The 20,995-nt window shown below is 35.4% G+C and overlaps 1 pseudogene across 1 annotated transcript; it reads right to left on the bottom strand.

The window, feature by feature from the left end:
- Nucleotides 1-15,627: 15,627 nt before the first annotated feature.
- LOC114285669 (subtilisin-like protease SBT3 pseudogene) lies at nucleotides 15,628-18,516 on the bottom strand (annotated as a pseudogene). Its single transcript, XR_014365139.1, has one exon. The product of XR_014365139.1 is annotated as a subtilisin-like protease SBT3 pseudogene (transcript).
- Between the last annotated feature and the right edge of the window lie 2,479 nt (nucleotides 18,517-20,995).

Raw genomic sequence — 20,995 nt, 5'->3', positions numbered from 1 at the left:
GCGTGGTTGGTACCGTTAGACTCATAATTAAATTTTTTATCTTCTGTAAAATTTTGAAAATTTTATAAAAATAAAAAATATTTTTCCTGAAATAGTAATTCATTATTTCTGGTTTAAAATGCATCTGGTGTTACATGATTAAGTTTCTGGGGCTGAATTTTTATTGTAGACTACTGTTGTAGTTTACTATTTACTAGTATAGTTATAGCATTTTACCAGATTCTGAAATATTTATTTCTAATTTTATGTGTGTTTATTAGTTATTTAAAATTTCAGAAAATACCAAAAAATTCCAGAAAATTTCAAAAGTGATATAGTTTCTGTTATGGCATAATTTGAATATTAAATACAGCATATTATTATTTTTTGCCTAGAGTTTCTAATATGTTGTAATTGCAATAGCATAATTAATTGTTATTTGTTTAAATTTCATTATTAATTGTGACATAGCATGAGTTGGTTGTGTATCTACATTATGATGCTATTGTATGGAATTAGAATTTTTTATCATGCTTTTAGACATGCCATAGTCAGTGGGAGGTTATTCGGTTGAGAGAAATCTTTGTAGATTAACTCCCGAAAACCAATATTTTGTGCATAAATTAAATTAAATTTTGGATAATTGTCACCTGTGGCGCAAGAGATGATTATGAGCATAGCGGATTTTTGATCTTGCAACTTGTGTAATATTGTCGCTATTTAATTTAGATTTTTGTGGCAAAATTATATTATGCTAATCAAATTAATCCCAATGCGAATTTCTCTCTAAATTGACTTAGCTTATGGAAGTTAATTGGTTGACCTAGACTTAGTAAAGATGTTCAAATGTAAACAATGTAATCCCATTCTTTAGATGAGCAAAAGTCTTGGAGACTTTAGATCAAGCCTTAATTGAGCCAAAGTAAGGCAACATGACTCAAAGTCGCTGTGGTTTTGTTGCCTTGTTTGGCATAATAAAAACTAATGTGTGCGCTATGGTTAATGGCACGCTACATAGTTTTGGTTGGCGAGTTTTGGAGTTATGAAATTAGCAAGCCCTCAATAGATCTGTATATGATCTTGACTATTGAGCTGCGCGGATTGACTTTGTAATTTGACTCGTAAATAATGTTACATCATTGGATGAAGTAACATTCAAGAGTCACGTCATCCAGGAAATGCGAGCTTAAATAAATTAGTCATTAAGTGTTAGACGAGTAGCCAGTATGAGTAGTGTTTTGCTCTCTACCCAATTATTGGGAGTGGATGTAGTAAAATTTCATGCACTATAATAGTGTGCGTTGAAATATCACGTGAAGTTAAAAGATTAGCGCTTAGAAGCTACAAAATCTATTAACACTAAGTGAAAAGATTAGCGCTTAGTGGCTACAAAATCTATTAGCATTGCCAACTTGTCTAAGTCTGGACACTTACTGTTTCCACACTTGAGTGTGAGACATGAGGAGGGGCTTCTTTGTATGATTCCTTAGCTAGGCTAACGTTTTTGAATAATGTTTACCACTAAGCGCAAACGTTGTAGCATACTAATGAAAAGGTCAAGGCTGACAAGGTTATTATGACTCTAAGAATTTGATGCATCGCTTGTGAGAGCATTGTGTTGAATTAGACTCTTTAGCCTAATTTGCGCTTAAGTTACTTCAAGAGCTGTCATAAATTGATAGTTTATTCTCTCCTTCTTGTGGATGGTATAATTAATTGCAAGTAACTATGAAGCAAGAACAGAGATGGCAAGAGGAGTATCATCATCTTTCAATTAGATGCAGTAAAGTGTATAGAGAATAAAATTAACTTGAAAGTGTAGGGGATTAGCACTTACTAGTTAAATTTGTGACTTAGGCGCACTTGGTATCTCCATGACATCCTTTTATGATCGAGTGAACATGAATTAGTCACGAGTCATTACCTAGTTGGGCCTAAACCTTTAAACTTGTCTTCGAGAACTCACACATTAAGATGATTGGAATTAGTTTATGACATTTGTCATGAACCGATGGCTTATTATACTTAATCATATTAATGAGATGATGACACGATGGTTTGAGTAGGCCTTCTCAGGCCCACTCGCTTATGACATCATGTTCTCATGTAAATGTGTAACTTTGTTCGCAATGGTTGCACACAAGTAAGTAGGAAAACCGTAGAAGGTCATTTGTATTGGCGCATTTAGTCCACTATGATATTTGTGACTAGATATGTGTAAGGGTATGATAGCTAAGCCTCAATCTCGACACATTTATAGATTACGATACACATCTGAGTCAAGACTATTTGATCTCCTATAAGTCAAAAGTTTTGAGATGATTTTTGACATTGCACATATGAGGTTGAGATCAATTAGATAAGAGTTTTCGTGCTTTTAGTTTTGACCAAGGTGGCGAGTATCTATTTGAGTTATTTTAGAAAAAAAACTCAGTGAAGAGAAATGGATGCTTGAAAAATTGATTATTCCTAGTACTCAACAACACAATGGTGTAGTAGAGATAAGGAATTAAGTATTGTTAATGTTAGGTGGATAATGGCGCAAAATGTTTCTCAATTGGGAATTGCAGTAGTTTGTTGCCTATATCCCTAACTAAGTGCCCTCCATATCAGATTTTATACTCCATTTGAGTAATGGGTTAGCAGAGAGCCATCTATAGGCGATCTGTAACCGTTAAGCAGCTTATCTTTATTTTACTTCTCATAAGATTGCGAAGTTAAAACCTAGGGTTCTATAGCGCATTATTGTATGCTGTCTTGTAAACACAAAGAGTCGTGTGGCACATTATTGTATGCTGTCATATAAACCCTCCGGGTCATGTGCATATAGGTAAGCAGCTTTGTGGGAGTGTAACTAAGTCACATAAAGTTTTCTTAGTAAAGGTGACGTGAATAGAGTTTTTGGAACTCTATAAGATAGAGAATTCTAAGCATAACGCTCTATGTAGCCTAGTTGAGAATGGAAAGAAATTTCCAATATCCTAGGGACAGTGGGAGCGATGTGCCTACTAATGGATTACTCCATTAGAGAAGAATACTCTACATTCTTAGTTGCGTGGTAGCGAATGTGAAAATTTTCCACGTCATCACTGGGTGATAGAGAGGGAAACATTCATGATTGCTCCGCAAGATGATAAAGAGCCTAGGATAATGCCAAAGGCTCTAGTCCCCTGTTTTTAGAAAGTGGATTAATGTTGTGCAGTTTAAGACAAAATCTTTGAGGATTAACCATTTCTATAATTTGGTTGGCTTTCCATTATGACGCGAAACTGTTCTAAAGTTATGCGTAATTTGGATAGTCATTGATGAGGCATAAGGCTCGCTAGATACCGAAAAGTCGCACCATTGAGGAAAGTGTAGACCATGAGAAGACTTCCTCCTGGGGAGTGAGGTTATTTTGACTTAGGCTATGATTGACATAAGTTCGGAACACTGTGTAGACACCCCATTTTTGACCGACCTTAAGACTCAAACGTCACTGATTGAGCGCTTGGTGATGTTGCATATCGTGCTTGTTCAGAGGTTTCAGAGTCTCGGTTGTGAGCCTCGCCTCCGGACTTTCGGACTCTTTCATGCTTTGCCCCAGTTTGCGAACCAGGCTCTGTTTTCTCTGCTTTTCTCTTTCTGAAGGGAGGGAGAGGTCTCGTAGATCATATCTCAGTGGCCGTAGGCTACGTTTCGTGGCCGTAGGCCATTTTGCCTGTTTGGAGTCCGGTTTCTAGTTTTTCGGAGCCGTTGGCCGTGTGCCTCGGTTCGGGACCGCTTACCCACCTTCGTTTGCTCCGGTTTTTGGCATGCATCTTATTTACTCCCTTTTGAAGGACACTACGGTCCGAAAAACCAACTTCGTGGTCGAACACTACTTCTGGTGCCTAACAGTCAGTTTTCAGGGCCTCGGGCTGCGCGTTTCGGCCCCCGAACCTCCATTTTGCATCGGTTTGAGTTCATTTTTGGCACGGACCTCTGTTTCACTGCTAAGGAGCTTGTAGAAGGGTGGGAGGCCAGTAATTGTTCTGACAACCAGTTTTATTCCTCCATCGCCTTCCGTCGCCCGTTTTTCTCACTTTAAAGCCAATGTTGACCACCCTAAGGCCACTTTTTCCAGCCCTAAACCACATATTTGTGTTGTACACACCTGGGAGGCCACCAATATCATATGGTCGGCCAGTAATTGTGTGTGACCCTTTTGAACCCCTCCTAAAAGTGGCCTTTTCTCTCTCCTGGTTCATTCTCTCCAGTTTTTGACCACATAGTTGTGTTGTGCACACATGAGAGGCCCTCTTTTTGGCATGGCCGGCCATTAACCTTCATTGACCCTTTTGACCCTTGGCCGACCGGCCATGGGGAAGGCCCGGCCACCTAAACCCTAGGAAACCGGCCGGCCATGATCCTCTTTCCAGGTACTTTACAAAAATGCCCTCTGTTTCCCCCCAGATTTTGTATCCGAGGGGGCCAACTTTTGGGGGGAAATTTGAATTCCATTCCCCCCCCTCTTTTCCCCCCTCTTTTGCCTATATATCCAGGCCCTCCAGCTCCCATTTGAGGGGTTACAAAATTTGCTTTAAGGCTCTTGCATTGCATCTCTCTCTCTCTACACTCCTACCCTCAAAACCCCTTAAATCCCACACCCCTTTCTACACCACCACATAGCACCACACCACCACCATCCTTTCCAACACTTGGAGCTGGTTTTCCAGAGCGTAGGAGCACCTTTTCTCAAGCCAAGAGCTGCTGAAGCTTGGTCTACAAGGGTGAGTCTTCATTCTCCCTCTTTTGTGCTTTATTTTGTTCTATATCTAAGCCATACTTGCTTACATTTTTGGGCTCCGACCCTAACTGAAAATAGTCATGTTTTGATGTCTTTTTCATGATTGATTAAGGGTCCTTCCATGTTTAAGGTCTCTAGCTACCACTTGCTTCTTTACCTCTCTTGTATGCCTTTTTCTTGCATAGTATTTTAGGCTCATTTTTTAACTGTTTTGAGCTTAGTAATAAACTGAAAAGTGGCTTATTTTGAGCCCTTCTTCAACATTGTTGAAGGGCTCTTCACTGTTTGAGGCTTCCTTTTGTCACTTGCCTCTTTATCCCTCTTTTGGCCTTATTTTTGCATGTTTTGTTAGCCCCTTGTGCTTGTATTTTGGGCTCTGGTGCAAACTGTAAATAGCCTTATTTTGACCCCCTCTTCATATTTTATCAAGGTACTTTTGCTTTTTGAAGCTCCATTTTTGCTCTTTGTGTTTAAATCTCTTTTTAAGCTTGCATGTGCACTGTTTTGGGTTTGTTCACTAACTGTAAAATACCATGTTTTGGGCCTCTCTTCAACTTTGTTGAAGGGCCCTCCTCTGTTTGAGGCCAGCAACCATCACTTGCTTCTTTGTCTCCCTTTTGGCCCATTTCTTGCACAATAATTTAGCCATACTTGTGTTTGTTTTCGTGGCTTGTTTTAAACTCTAAAGTGCTTCATTTTGAGCCCCTCTTCAACTTTGTTGAAGGGCTCTTGGCCATTTAGGGCCAGAAGATGCTATTTGCTTCATTATCTCTCTTTTGGGGCCATTTTTGCATGTTAACTTAGCCCTATTTGTGTTCACTTTTTGGCCTTTCTTAAAACTGTAAGTATGCTTGTTTTGGGACTGTCTTGATTCTGTCTTCACACTTCATGTTCGAATAATGCATGCTTTGCATAGCCATAGGTCATTCCATGTACCTAATTTCATGTTTCGGGTCTTATTCCATGTATCGGGTGCCATGTTTCCATGTTCTGGGGCCGTTTTGCATCATATTTTGCTACTGAAATTTGCATGCTAGTATGCCATATTCCATGCCTTGCCATGTCTTGTTAGAGTGGCATTTGGTGCCTTAGGGTCGGTCCTCGGTTTGCGTGCATGTGTGCACGCATTTCGAGTGTCTCATTTTTCATCTTATGGCTACTAATGTGAGTGTGGCTAAGGTCCACTCATGTTGGTGTAAGTCCATTGTGCTTGAGTATGCCATTTCATTTTATAGCATTGCGTATGATAGGTTGTATGTTAGAGCATTGCGTATGCCTTGTTACATCGTGCATTGTGTATGCCATCTCATAGCAATGTGCATGCTAGGTTGTATATTAGTTGCATTCATGCATGTCATGCATATTGCATTGTGCATGGGATAGGAGTTAGCCCGAGCACGGGAAACAAGGGACGTTTCGTACTTCGAGTGACGGAACGTGTCTCAATTCCCAGTCACCGACACTCCGGATTATCCATGATGGAGTTTAGGTTTTGTTGTGTTTATATGTGTATTCATTTCATATTGAGTCATGCAATTCGACTCCTCGGCCATCATGCATCGATATACGTGATTGGTGGCACGAGGATCGAGGACTACACTCCCCGAAGAGTAGTCATGCATACATATGTAAAAATACTTTGCCATGCCCCTTTGTTGCTCTCTGTTGCAGCAAATCAGAAATCGACAGCCTTCCGGAGCTTGGCACGCATTCCAAGAACAATTGCAAACAGAGGCAAACCGGGGCATCGCGAGGGATTCTCCGCACAAGGCAACCCGAGCATGCATCATTCATCATCCGGAGCAGATTTGAGGCAGTCCCTGGCTTGCATGCCAATTTATTGCTTTCCTAATTCAATTTGTTAATTAATTAGGGTTTTGTACATATTTGGACTATAATATTCATTCGGGATTGTATACTATTTATTCGGACCCTCTGCGCGAGGGCAATATTGTAATAAGTGTGCGTGTGTGTGATGTATATCTTCCAACCCCACGTCTTTCTCTCTTTTATTTACCCGCTTATGATGGTTAGATTAGGGCATGTTTCAATTAGCATATAGTATGACAGCATGTTTGCATTCATTCATCTGTTTTGCATGCACCGGGCTCGGCGCATCATACTAACTGCATCGTATTTTCAATTCCAAGTTGAATACATGCTAGCTGTAGCATTTCATATGCCATGTTTAGAATAGCCGAGCCTGCTATAGTTGCATTTTTGCATGTGTTGCATTAGGCATTTCCGTATAATTAGGATCATGCATGGATTTCTAATTAGCTTCTGTTTTGGCTTGGAATACTCGGTAAGTTTTATGCTTTAGCATCTTTGCATGCATGTGAGTGACTGCCATGAATAGCATGCTTACCATGAGGCTATATGCTTATGCGATATAACTGCCTGAATGCCTGTGGCTGAAGGTTGGGTTATTTGAATTGGAACAATTCATCAAATGCGTGTTTTAAGCCCACTAGATAGTGGCAAAATCATGTTTTTCTAAGCCCACCCGAGGGTGGCAAATCCAAGTCTTAGCCTACTTGCGGGTAGCACCATCAAACCACTTTAAAAAATAAACATGAAATGTTTTGTTCCAATTCAGACGGTCCAGTCTATACTTGTATGTTGTGCGCATCACATAGTAAATCTAGGCTAATAACCGGAATAAGAACGCATAATGTTTTCAAAAATAGATATCATGGTTAGTAGAGGCCGATCTTTGAACGGGCGAGCGGGGGTGCTCACGAAGTGACCTTCCCCAATCGTACCCAAGTTCCCGAGCCGAGGCAACTTTGGTGATGACGGACACGTGGCCTTAGGCAAACGAGTCAGGGTTTCCTAAATTTCCCCAAAATAAACATTTAGGTGGCGACTCTATATCTGGGAAAGCAGTCCATGTTTGGCACTTCTTTCAAAATCTGTTTTTCTCAAAACGATTTGCCGGATTTGGACTCTTTGGTTCAGATTTAGAACCGTGACAATTTGAGAGTCCGAACTGTAGTGAACCCCAAATGAACAGAACGGGACTCACCCTCCTGGGGATTTGGACATTGTGACCCAACTTTCTTGTTAGAGAATTGGATAAGTAGATCCGTAGGGATTTACCTTCTGCTTTTATGGTGAAAAGTTAGGAGCGCAAAAAGGTTGCTAGTTCCAATAAATTTTTTACAGCCTAAAACAGTTATCCAAATAGTGGTTCTTAGATTTCGTCAAGCCATAATAGGCCAACGATGATCGATGAAGACCACTGAGGTATGATCAATGGTTCAAAAGAAGTTTTTCCTTACTTAGTCATTATGAGCCAGGAATTTATAAGGTTGTCGCCACCTAGGGTGGGCAGTCCTCTATTTTAGATATGATGGACATGGGTGATGTAATTTATATGCTCGGATGTACAATCCTTAGGGATTGTTTTGGAAAAATTCTCGGTTTGTCTTCGATGACTTACATAAGGAATATCCTAGAATGATTCTAGATGCAAAATTACAAACCCACTGACTTACCTATCGGTAAAAGCTAGAGCCTTAGCTATTGAGTGAATCCTCAGATTGTCTTTAGGAGAAACAGATGACCTATATTCCTTGATCTTTTCTTTGTTGTGGGAGCCTAAAGTACGCTATGTGGGCGTATTCGGCATGATAAGTGTTATCTTTGGTAAATGGTCAACTGAGTTGTTTAGACATTCACCATGCTCATTAGATTGTGGATAAAATGCTTTACTAGTAGTATATTAATTTGCTCCTTGTAAGATTCAATGCGCTAGTTGGGTGCATATGCGCTAGTTGGGCACATCAAGAATGAACGCAAATTGGTTACCAAAATATCTTTAGAGAGGTCATTGCACAAGAGGTAATAATCTTAAATCACTTCATGTGAGGCGCACATGGTGGATTCCGTTGTATATACTTATCGCAAGAGGTGCTGATAAGGCTTATGTTTGGAATCTAGAATTGCGCAAGTTATGGTCAATTTTTTTTTTTTTAAATCGATCACTTATTTTGAGATGATGGGATGTTGACACTATTATGGTTTGTGTCATAATGATTAGCAAATGATGATGTCAGCAGGCAAGATTGGCTCACTCACACGAGCAATCGCCCTTAGCGCTTAGGAGCGAGCAAAGATGAGACTAGTGGTTTATTTTTATTTAGAAGAGTCAAGAGAGGCTTAAATAATCCACTATGTATGTCGCCTTGGTTACAACCAAGATGAGGTCGTGTTATGGATCAAACATGGATATTAGTACCCATTTTTCATGTTGTGCCTTTTATGATTAGCCAGATGCGAGATCTCATTTGGCGCCTAGAAGGTGAGCAAATAGAGAATTCGGGTTAGGCGCTAGAAAGCGACTAGACTAATATCTGTACGGTGTATCGAGGATGACGTCACTCTTTTGGAAGTTACTCCACCGTAACATGTATTCATACTATATGTGCTTGGCGACTGAGCAATGAGGTGAGAGAATGGATCCCTGTTTCTTCACCGTGTGAGTCTTATGTGTCATTATTGATATGACTTTCATTTATGTACCCTATTGTGACTTTTGACTATGTCATAAGGTAAGGGGTTGATGTTCTGCTACTTTAGTATGTTGCCTGCGGTCATGTATGATTCGGCCTTAAGGGACATCACTGGGAAAGCGGTCAATCCTAAACTAAATGGCATGAGGGCAAAGGGAAGATCTTCTAGTATTACACCACTGTTGTATATTCACTGCCGACAACTCACATCGCTCTGTATGAGAGGCAGATTGAGTGTGAATATATTGCAAGAATTGAGAGGGTCAAACATGCTCTTTTTGAGGGATTAGAGATGTTTTTTGAACCGGTGTAATTAGATGGGTCTAGGGTATATGAGACACTATTTCTGTTCTTTTTGGGTTGATGTCTCTATTCTGGCTCATTTTGAGTTTCTAGTATAGAGCTCCCACATGTAGGTGTTCTCAGCAGTCGCATGGTGCAGTGGCTAAGATGAGATTGTTCATTTTTTGGGGAGATTGAGATAGAGATGTGGCAATGTCATGCCAACTCATATCCGAGTGGGAGATGTTAGAAATTGGGTGCCTATGTGGCATGACCCTTTGAACGTTTTGATCCTTATCCATGTAAAGTTTGAATTTGAATTCAAAACTTACTTGGATAACCACTCAGGATATCCATATCTATCTGATATAACTGATATGGATAGATTTATTATTATCCAATATATCTGATATAATATGGGATATGGGTGATTAAGAGAAGAATAACGTATGTCGTATGTTGTTTCCCATATTCTGACTCTCTCTCAAAATATAACAATCAAGAGTCATTTTGCACTGTGACTTGTGTGGGTGATATTCATTCTGTAATATCACTCCACTGCTGGGTTGATTGATCAGATTCAGGAAGCACGTGATTTACCCACGAGATCCTTCCAATTCAGACTCCGCAGAAAAAGGTATGACCATAATTTTTCATCCGCTGTGTTTTACCTTAGACTTACAAGTAGATATATGTGAGAAAAAATGATTGAGAAAGAGAGAGGAGAGAGAAAAAGTGATTGATTGATGTGCAAGAGAAAGAAAGTGATTTTGAATTTTTTTTGAAAAAAATCACAAACCGAACAAAATTTTGGAAATTTTTTCAAAAACAACTCTCCTAAAAACAAACTAAACAAGCCCTTTGTAACTTGGGTAGAGCTAAATCCAAGAACTAACTTGGTGTTGGACCGAACAAAGGATAGACCGGTCAAAGACAGTTGACCGAATTAATAAAAGCCCAGCTACTTCTTAATGGCGATCGAGCATTGATTGAGCTAGAGCGGAAGACGATCAAACGGAACTAGGAATGAGGTTCCAATCAAGCTATGTAATGGGCCGTGCTATGTTATCATAGTGGTACGCCGTGTAAGCCTATGGCGAAAGTCCGTGTTGCTCGGTATTATCAGTGGCAGACAGAGTTAGAGTCGTAATAGGATTGTGTCATGCAGAGTCTACAAAAGCTCAAACCAAACTCTCAACTAGGTATTGCAATTCATACTCCCGAATTCACAAAACTTTGGTCATATCTCTAATGTCTGTTTATATTGATAATATGAGAAGTATTTTATCTTTAGATAAAAGACAATTTTAATTTTTAAAGTATGCGTTTCATGATCCTATTTTAACCTAGACCTAAAGTAGTCATATCTCCCAAAGGTGTTCATTATTCAGTCCATCATCTTATCTTCAACTTGGAGCAAATTAGAGCTTGTGGTACTTCTGCCTCAGATAGAGTTCTAAAATTTTAGAATGACAAAATTTAAAATTTAAGAGACTAAAATGATAAGAAATTTAGGGACGAAAATTGTCTTTTGTACATATTTATGTTATCAATGTAGATAGACGTTATATTTAGGATCAAATTGACTTAAATTGACAATTTTAAAGACCAAAATAATAAAATTGAAATTTAATGAACTAAAATAAAAATAAGGCATATTTTAAGGATTAAAATAGCCTTTTATCCTAAACGATAACTATATATATTTGTATATCAAATATATATATATATATATATACCAGTAATTCCTTTAACCAAGTGCAGATTTTCTTCGTTTCTACTTCGTTTCTATTGTTTTGGTAATTTTATTTTCAATAAAGGTTGAGACCCCCTTTGGGGGTCACCCCCTTCACCCCCTTTGCATTTGATTGGCTAACTTTTTTTTTTTTTTTTCTGATCTCCCAATCCCCAACCCCCACGTGTGTGGGGGGTGGTGGGCGTGGAACTTTTAAAGGGTATGAATCATTGCTCTTTTATTTTATAATAATTATTATTATTTTGCCGGTTAGCTTCTATTGCATCGATGAAATTGTACGATTGGATTACATAAAAAATACTCAGGCAACAACGTACAACACTACCAAATTTTTACCGGGATTTTTTTTTAGCCTGTATTTGATTGGAAAATTTGGAGAGAGATTTGAAAAGAAAAAATAAAAAAAGTGTGTAAAATTAGATGAAATGTAAGTATTGTTTATTTACATTTTATCTACATTTTTCCTTTTCCTTATCTTTCCAAATCCAAATCATTTCCAAATTCTCTAACCAAACACAGCGTTAAGGTACCTGATATTAAAATTTTATTAGATAAAGAATACACAATATTTTCATAATAGTTGGTCCCTCAATATTTTTACAGAGAATATTTGACATAGAAAAATTTTATCCCACTATAGAGAAATTTTAATTTTTACAAAAAAAAATTCTCTAATTTTATAAAAAAAAATTCATCGAGAAATCTTAACTAATAAAAATAATATATTCAATCTCTCCTCCCCTTAAAATTAGAGAAAAATATTTCATCAATTTTCCTAATTTTTAGTCTTGGGAAAATCAGCTCATTAATGATAAATTATATTTTTTTGTTGATTCAAAGTCAAAGCCCAGTAAATTAAATTACACTTTATCCACTTTTAAATTTTGGTATTGTTTCACTTTGAGTCTTAAAAAAATTATTGGAGAAATTATTAAAAATAAAAAACACTAAAATTTAAGTCTTATAATAAAATAAAGTCTAAATTTTTAATTTCATCAATTTAAATTTAAATTTTTAAATTTTTTTAATTAAATTATTTATTTATATTTGTTAAATAAAATTGATGTAAAAATGATATTTTAGGCATTATTATTTTTTTGTCAATTTTACTTAATAAAAATATGTAAATAATTTAAATTAAAAATAAATTAAATAATTAAATTGTTAAAATTTAAAATTAAAAATTTATTTTGTCACAAAACTCAAACTTTGAGTTTTTTTTTTATTTTTTATTTTTGTAATTTTTTTTAAAAAATTTCCACATTGTTTGCTAACGTTTATTATTGTTTTGAGTTTACTCCAACAACTAACGTTTTCTAATTTTGATGAAAAATGCCACTTGGCATAATAACACATTATTATATAAATTTGGAGAAGTTACAAGTTGTCTTTTTAATTTTAATTTTTTTGTTTATTTTGATCCTTAATTTTTTTTATTTAAAGTTTGAAATAGTGTAGAAATTATTTAATGCATTCAAGGCAATACTTCATTTTATTAAATAATCGACACATTTAATTTATATTAGCTATACTATTATCTAAAAAGAGTATCTGAATTGGTGTCTTGAAATTATCCCTCTCCTTAATCTCAATCACAAGTGAACTATCAGGCCATATTTGTTTAGGTGGACATGAGCTTGGGATTGGACTAATAGTCCAATAAAATTATTAATCCGATGTTTGATTAAACAATTGAAGTACGGACTAATTATTTTAAACTTGACTTTTAGTTAAGATAGGATACATAATCCAACGGATTCGTAATCCCAGGATTATTAGTCATGGGAATGCTAATCCAGTCCGCCCAAACAAACATGGCCTCAGAGTTTAGAATTACTTGCGGAAATGTCATCATGTATTAAAAGTAAGCATACACATCGTGTGCTAAATTAATAAATGAAAATAACAAAAAATAGGATAAATTACAGAAAATACTAATTGGCTTTCATAGTTTGAAAAATTACAAGTACTCCTAATCGAAATTTTTTATTTAATAGAATTAATTAAAAAATTAAAATTTCTAACTGTCTTCTATATAGTAATAAAATTAGTTGAATTATTAATTGAAATATATTTATAACATTATTAAAAACCATCAATTGATTTGATAATTTAAATTTTATTTTCAATGCTATCATCTGTTTCGAGATAATGTGATAAATAATCAGTGGATTCCTTCTTCTTGTTCTTTTTTTTTTTTCCCTTGAATAATTGGATTATTGAATGCGATTATTATATTATATTTGGTTACATTAAGGCAAAAAAATGTGATAAAATTTTAAAAATTATTTTTATCAATTAATGGAAAAGGGAAAATAATTCATAGAGATTAATAATCTCAAGAGGGTGAGATTGGGCAATTTTTTATACCAGGGATGTGTAATCCTATTCAAATTAATAGTCCGACTAAACAAATGTAAGATTATGAATTTAAAGGGAATTTTTGTTTTCCTTCCTGATATGTGAATTGCTTATATTAATTTTGCATTTGAATTCCAACTTTTACAGTGAAAGTTGTGAGTTACACTCCATGTAGGGCTTTAAATCTAAGTCATGGCATGTTCTAACAAGTGACAAATACACCCATTTGAATCCTTTTAAACAAGCCCAGGCTTTCTTTATTTTACTATCTTTCCATTGTTTCGATAGTTTATTTATTTAATTAATTATTATTATATTATTTTTTAACGCTTAGCTTCTATTGCATCGATCAAAGCGAATCATTCTCACATCAAAACTATCTCAGTAAAACTACCAAATTTTGAGTCTTCGAAATCAGCTCATGAACATAGCAGCCTTTTGTAGAGTCTTCCCCTAGTCGTCTAGTTAATGATAAATTATACTTTTTGTTGACTCAAAGTAGCCATTACAAAAAAATTAAAGTTTTAAAAATTAAAATTTAGGAATAAAATTATTTTTTAGGAATTAAATATTTTTATTATAAAAAATGTCGTTATTATATTATTAGTAATGAAAATTAGACATTAGTGATGAATTATTATCATTATAGGGCTAAATTTTTTGTCTCAAAAAATAAATCATTTTCAGACTAAATTATTTTGTCTCTAAAAGTCTATTTATTAGTGACATTTTTAAAATTTTGTTGCTAAAAGTTTTTTTTTACTTTTCGAGACAACCTTTTAACGACTATCCTCATGACGATAAAAATTGGTCCCTAAATATCTTTTGTGACAAAATTTTTACTTTTAAAAACCAAAACATTTGACCTCTAAAACTCTTATATATATGTTATAGTGAGATTATTTTAGTAATTTTTTAACTTTTCAAAAAAAGATAAGTAGAAAATAGAGAAAATAATGTGACAACTTATAATCTAAGAAAGATTACACTTTATCCCTTTTAAATTTTGGTATTATCTCACTTTTAGGCTTAAAACTTATTTTTCCATATCAATAATGATTCAGACCCTCACAAAATATCAACCCCACAATCCCCACTCACGTGTGATTGGTCCAAGTAAAAAAGAAAGAAAATAATAATAATAACATAACACATCATTGGTTCACATCACTGTAGGGGTGATGGGGTCTCCCCAAAAAGGGGTCTCAAACATTTTCCTTTCCCCATTATTTGCTACCGTTTATTATATTTTCTAGTTTAATCCAATAACTACTGAAAAATGCCATTTGACATAATAACACATTATTATATGAATTATTTTTTATTTTTTATTGTTTTTGTTATATAGGGTATTTTGGATCAGTTTATGCGCATTAGACTAAATTCCTATAGCCCGAACAAGCCTTTCAAAAAAAAAGCGTACGTCCTGCAATTCGTGGCCTCAAGGTGTGCATTGTTGGCTAGAAAATTCGAACCTAAGACTTAGGAGGGGGCCAACCTCTAGGCCTCAGTCGTTACCTACTAAGCCAACCACCTTGTGATTTTTTTTATTATTTTATTATTATATGAATTTGGATGGTTTATAACAACATTTTCTCACTTTTGAACTCAAAAGTTCTTTATTTTATTATTATTTTTATTTATTTTTTTGGTTTTTTTTTTCTATAGCCTTAACTGATGATATTGATTGATTATCTCGTCATTAACAAAGATTGCACATTCTATATGAAAAATGAGAATATACAATCTCTTAAAACTCTTTTAACATGTGTCCTATAAACACATATTAATCAAATTCATAATAATATCAACAAATTGTTGGGGTACTACAACAATCTTTTTTTTTTTTTCTTCCCCTGTTGATAAGAGTATAAATATTATTACTCTTAATAAATCATTTCTTTGTATAGAGTATCATATTTTGTAGAGCACAAAAGAGCAAGAAACAGAATCCTTAAAAAAAATTAATTAAAAAGAGTCGAAGCGAGGGATAAGGACCTTATTGATGCCAGACAAAATTTACATGAAAACAAATAAATAAATACAAAGCTTACACATAAAAAATTATACAAACCAATATCACATGTTACTTGGCCCACTTGCGAAAAAGTCCATAAACCAAAGGAGTTGTTTATATATTTTAAATTTGTAGCCGACTAACATGCCACGAATATTCCCCCACAATGTTACAATCAATTATTTAAAGGATAATGATGTGTAACCAGAACTTCAAGGCCAAGAAAGGATTGGTGTTTTTAAAGTAATGGAAACATAATTATGATAAATATTTTATTTTTATATCTTTACTCTTATTTGAAAGGTGCAAATGTGTAGTTAAAATGTACCTCACGTGATAGCATGATTGGACTTCGCACCATACGTGTTCCGCTATCTTCAACCCAAACAAGTGATCCATATGTCATGGTACCATTCAGATCACTCTTACACTCTATACTCAAAGTATAACTCTTCCGGTCGTACTTCCCATTAAAAATCAGCATCCTTGGTGAGATTCTTACTTTAGAGCCTGTTGGTGCCATGACCTTAGCATAGTAAGTTGCCATACCATCTCCCACATTAGTAAGAGTCCTCTCAAATGTTTGAACCATTGTTGTTGATTTGTTATTGTAAAATGCAATAAATGATGGGTAATTTAGGTCAGGGGATGGCTTCGAGCAATTGTAGCGATTTGACCTCGTGATGGTTAAAATTTGCTTCTTTGTATAATTCATGTAGCACAACACATTCACATAGTCTTGTGGAGCTGTGTCATATACCAGACCTGGATCAAGCGCTTTATTTGGATCAATTTGACCTGAACCCATGGCTAGCGGTGAAGCAAATGTATTATTTTGTCCATAGTCTTGGATAAGATTATCAGTATTATCAATTGGGTTTGCAGTGGTCATCATGGCAGATCGAATGGCAGCGGGACTCCATTCAGGGTGTGCACCTTTTAAGAGTGCAGCCACACCAGCAACATGAGGACAAGCCATCGAGGTTCCAGAGACAATGTTGTAGTCACTGGACAAGCTTATACGAAACCCAATCGTTGCTGAAGATACAATGGGTATCCAAGCGGCCAAGACTTGTGACCCAGGAGCCATTAAATCCGGCTTCAAGAGTCCAGTATAAGTTCTGGAAGGACCTCTTGAGGAATATGAAGCTACAACTGGTGCAGGCTTTGTTCCTAACACGGTCTGTTTGAACTTCATGCTAGCCAAAGGATTATGCTTAGTTTTTGCATATTTGATCACAGCATGTCCATCCTTTGTGCTTATCACCACACCAGGCCATGGAAAATTTGCCGACGTCTCAAAAATTTCATCGGATATGAATATAGCAGCAGGAACATTGAGGCTAGAGATAAGTTGTAATTGAGACGAAACGTCACCAATGTCTTCACATATTATAATGGAAGAAGCAAGTTGAGCTAGCAACTCAGTTGAATTACAGAAAGCTACGGTTTTATTGTAAAATAATGGTAACTTTTCCACTAAGGCACTTGCAGGGAACACAGACCATCCAGTGATCGTTAACCCATTTCCCAAAGTTACTGTTCCAGCGAACGAACGATCAATACTACTTGCAGCAACTGTCGTGGTCCATGGAATTGAATCATACAAGCTCAAAATATCCGGACCAGTGTTTCCTCCTGCATGAGCAACAAACACACCTTTTTCCATGGCACCAAAACAAGCTATTGCAATAGTATTCTCATAGAAAGGAAGGTCAAAGTCGAAACCAAACGAGAGTGACAATATATCGACCCCATCGGCAACTGCCTGGTCTATACCAGCAAGAAAATCAGATGATTGGAATCCTTCATTTGAATAGACCTTGTAAACAGCCAATCTAGCACGTGGTGCGAGACCTCTCGCCGTGCCCTCTGCATAGCCGAAGAACGATACGCTTTCGACGAAATTCCCAGCAACTGTTGATGCAGTGTGAGTACCATGGCCCTCAGTGTCCCTAGCCGACTTCATGCTGATCTTAATATGAGGCTTACTAGTAATCAGACCTTTGTTGAAGTATCTAGCTCCAATAAGCTTTGAGTTACACATCGAGGCATTGAATTCTTGTCCTACCTCGCAGGTTCCCTTCCACTTGGCTGGAATTTTTGACGTCATACCATCATCTTTGAAGCTTAAGCTCTCCGGCCACACTCCGCTGTCGACAACGCCGACGATCACGTTTTTACCATAATTCGAAGCCGGCCATAGCCCCGATGAAGGATTGAGGGAGAGAAACTCAGGGGTGTGAGTGGTACGAAGTTTGAGTTCTCTATCATTGTAAGCCGAGACAAACCCTAGTGATTTTTTTACAGCTTCTAGTTCGTTTTGAGAGAGAAGTGCACAAAAACCATGTACAACATTGTCGTAGGTGTAGATTACACTGGGTGATGGTGATGATATTGAGTTTGACATGTTTGTTGTGGTAGTGGGACCCGATTGCTTTAAGGAATCGACGGTGGAGGAGTACCAGTGGTGGTGAGTAGTGAAAGCTTTGGGCATGAGAGACTTGTCCATGTGGATGATGTACGTGGATCTCTCCACTGCCGTTGATCTCACATGATGAATGAAGAGAAACCATGTGAAGATGATGAAGAAAATTGATGAACGATGCAGAGGAAGATCAATAACCAACACCATTTTTGTTTCACAACTAATACTCAATACGAAGTTTGATGGACTATATGTGAAAGACTCGCTTTTCTAAGGCAAAAAGATGAGTGGCTACGGGAAATAAATAATTGAAGCTTGATTGGATAGGATGGAGGGGAAATTATTTAATACTTCCAGAGCACAACCTATCTATACTCCAAATTAATTACTAATTACTTAGCTAGTTTCATATTGTTTCTCTATTTTCAACATAAATTGTAGGCTATTGTGTCTCTCCACCGATCAAAACTTTATGAAACACCACGTGTCCATATTTTGAGAATATTGAATAATCACGCTAGGATGGAGAGGCTGAGAGAGAGAGAGAGAGAGATTGACCTACGGGTGTGAGTTGGAGAATTTATTCATTGTCCAGGGTAAATCTAGATAGTGTTCCATCTCACAATTATTGGTTTCAACAGTGGGTTTCATTGCTGATGAGAAAAGTTAGGTATCATGAAAAAAATTTTATGATAATGATCATAAAAGATTTATGATCCTTAGATTACCTCGATTAGCGTGTGGTGTTTTATTCTAAATTAATTCAAGGGTCACAAAATTTTCATGATTATTTTCATGAAAGGTTTTTATAATACCTAACATTGCTAATTATTTATTTGTTTCATTTGGAGAGGAGCAAGGATCCTCTAGAGTGATTTTTCCCTAAAGTTTCCTAGAATGCTATATTGTGTGGTTGAGATTTACAGTAAATCTCAACCACACAATATAGCACTCTAGGAAACTTTAGAGAAATTTCACTCTAGAGGATCCTTGGTGGTGTATGTTGCAATAATTTCTGTACAATATGGTAGTTTCTTTAGAGAGAAATAAAGGAGAATTACATGTAGGTGTGGATTTATTATTTAATAATTTTTATCATAATTAATGATATTTTTCATCAAATACTATTAAGAAACATTATTAATTGTTAATTTTTACAATTTAAAAATTTTGTCACAAAAAATATTACTAATTATAAGTTTTAGCAATAGTTTAAAAAAATCATCACAAAAAAGTCATTAAATTTTAAATTTCAACAACAATTTGAAAAATTCGTCACAGATAAACGTCACTAATTTTAAGTTTTAGCGACAATTTATAAAAACTGTGTCAAAAAGTTCACCAATTGTCAAATTTTAGCAACATATATAAAAAAATGCTACATAAAATTATTTTTAGCGACAATTTTAATAGAATTTATTTTTAATAGAATTTGATGAGAATTAAATCAAATTATTAAGATTTATTGATAGTTTACACGAGAAATAATTGTACAGTAATATAGTGCAAAAAAATTAGAAAAATGTATAATATTTTAATTATTAAAATGTATAAAGTTTACCATTAAATTTCTTTCTTTTTTGGTCCCACTGGGCACTAATTTTCTTTATTGGCTGGCTTCAAAAGTGGACGGCAACGGACAACAATAAAATTGACATTTCATGTATCGCTTCGCAACTTAACGTTTAGATATTCCATGCAATTGCTCATGTGATGTTGGAGAAAATATAAGTGAGAGATTTAGATGTTAAAATGAGTGAGATTTTAAATTTGAATTTATGAAGAGAAGTTTTGTTCAACAAAAAAAATGAAAAAAAAAAAAATTTATAGAGAGACATTAGTTTGTGATATAATCTAATTTAACTACTAATATATTAATCTTTATTTTGTACATAAAAAAGGGTTAATTTTTAGTACAAAAATATGAGGTCTATATTAATAAATATACATAGCAGATACTCTTAGATTATCAAAAAAATAAAATACACATGAGACATACCCTTGAATTATCAAAATAAAATAATATATGGACGAAATTTCCTCGTCACCATACAAAAGCGTGAGACTTGCCTTAAATAAACATAAGACTGAATCAAAAAATTTAACTTAGTAATTGTGTAATATGGCTTTGTGATTTGAGATTTTGGATCTTACCATATCATGTAACAAAAAAAAAAAATAATAATAATAATAATAATAATAAAATACACATAAGACTTATAGTTTTATGTGTAATGGTAAAAACATCAAATGAAAATTCAATGTATGTATAATATTTTTGTAATTTTTACAATTTCAATACGTGTGCCCGCATGATTTACTTTACCGTCAATTGTGTCAATTTAGACAACAACCCAATTATGATTTATATTAACTAGCAGTGACCCGTGCGGTTACACTACAGGAAAAATGAGTTTTGGCGACGTTTATTTAACGGTGTTTTATGAAACGTCACATTTTATAATATTTAACGACGTTTTTTTAAACGTCACTGTTTTAAAAAATAAAAATGGCACCGTTTCAAGCTTTCAAAAGCGCCTTTGAATGTGCTCTCTCTCCCTTGAATGGGCAACCCTCTGAATCCCTAATCTCTCTCACTCGCTCATTTTGTAGCCCTAATCTCTTACTCACTCAGTCTCTCGTTCGCTCTCTCTATTTCTCTAAACCCTCTCAATGGATTGATTCATCTCTCGCTGATTCATCTCAGAATGATACAATCTCGCTGATTCGTCTTGGTGATTTCGATTTTGATTTTGATTTTGATTTCGAAGTTCTCTCTCGATTTCGATTTCAAAATTTATGTTTCGGTGATCCTCTCTCTCAATTTCAAAGTCTATTTTGAATCTAAAAATAATTGTTAAAACCCTTTGTAAACCCTTATTTGGAA

Source organism: Camellia sinensis, chromosome 3, assembly GCF_055761805.1.
Source record: "Camellia sinensis isolate YWXY chromosome 3, ASM5576180v1, whole genome shotgun sequence".
Taxonomy (NCBI): domain Eukaryota; kingdom Viridiplantae; phylum Streptophyta; class Magnoliopsida; order Ericales; family Theaceae; genus Camellia; species Camellia sinensis.
The sequence above is the reverse complement of the archived record's forward strand: the minus strand, read 5'-3'. Positions and strand labels throughout refer to the sequence as shown.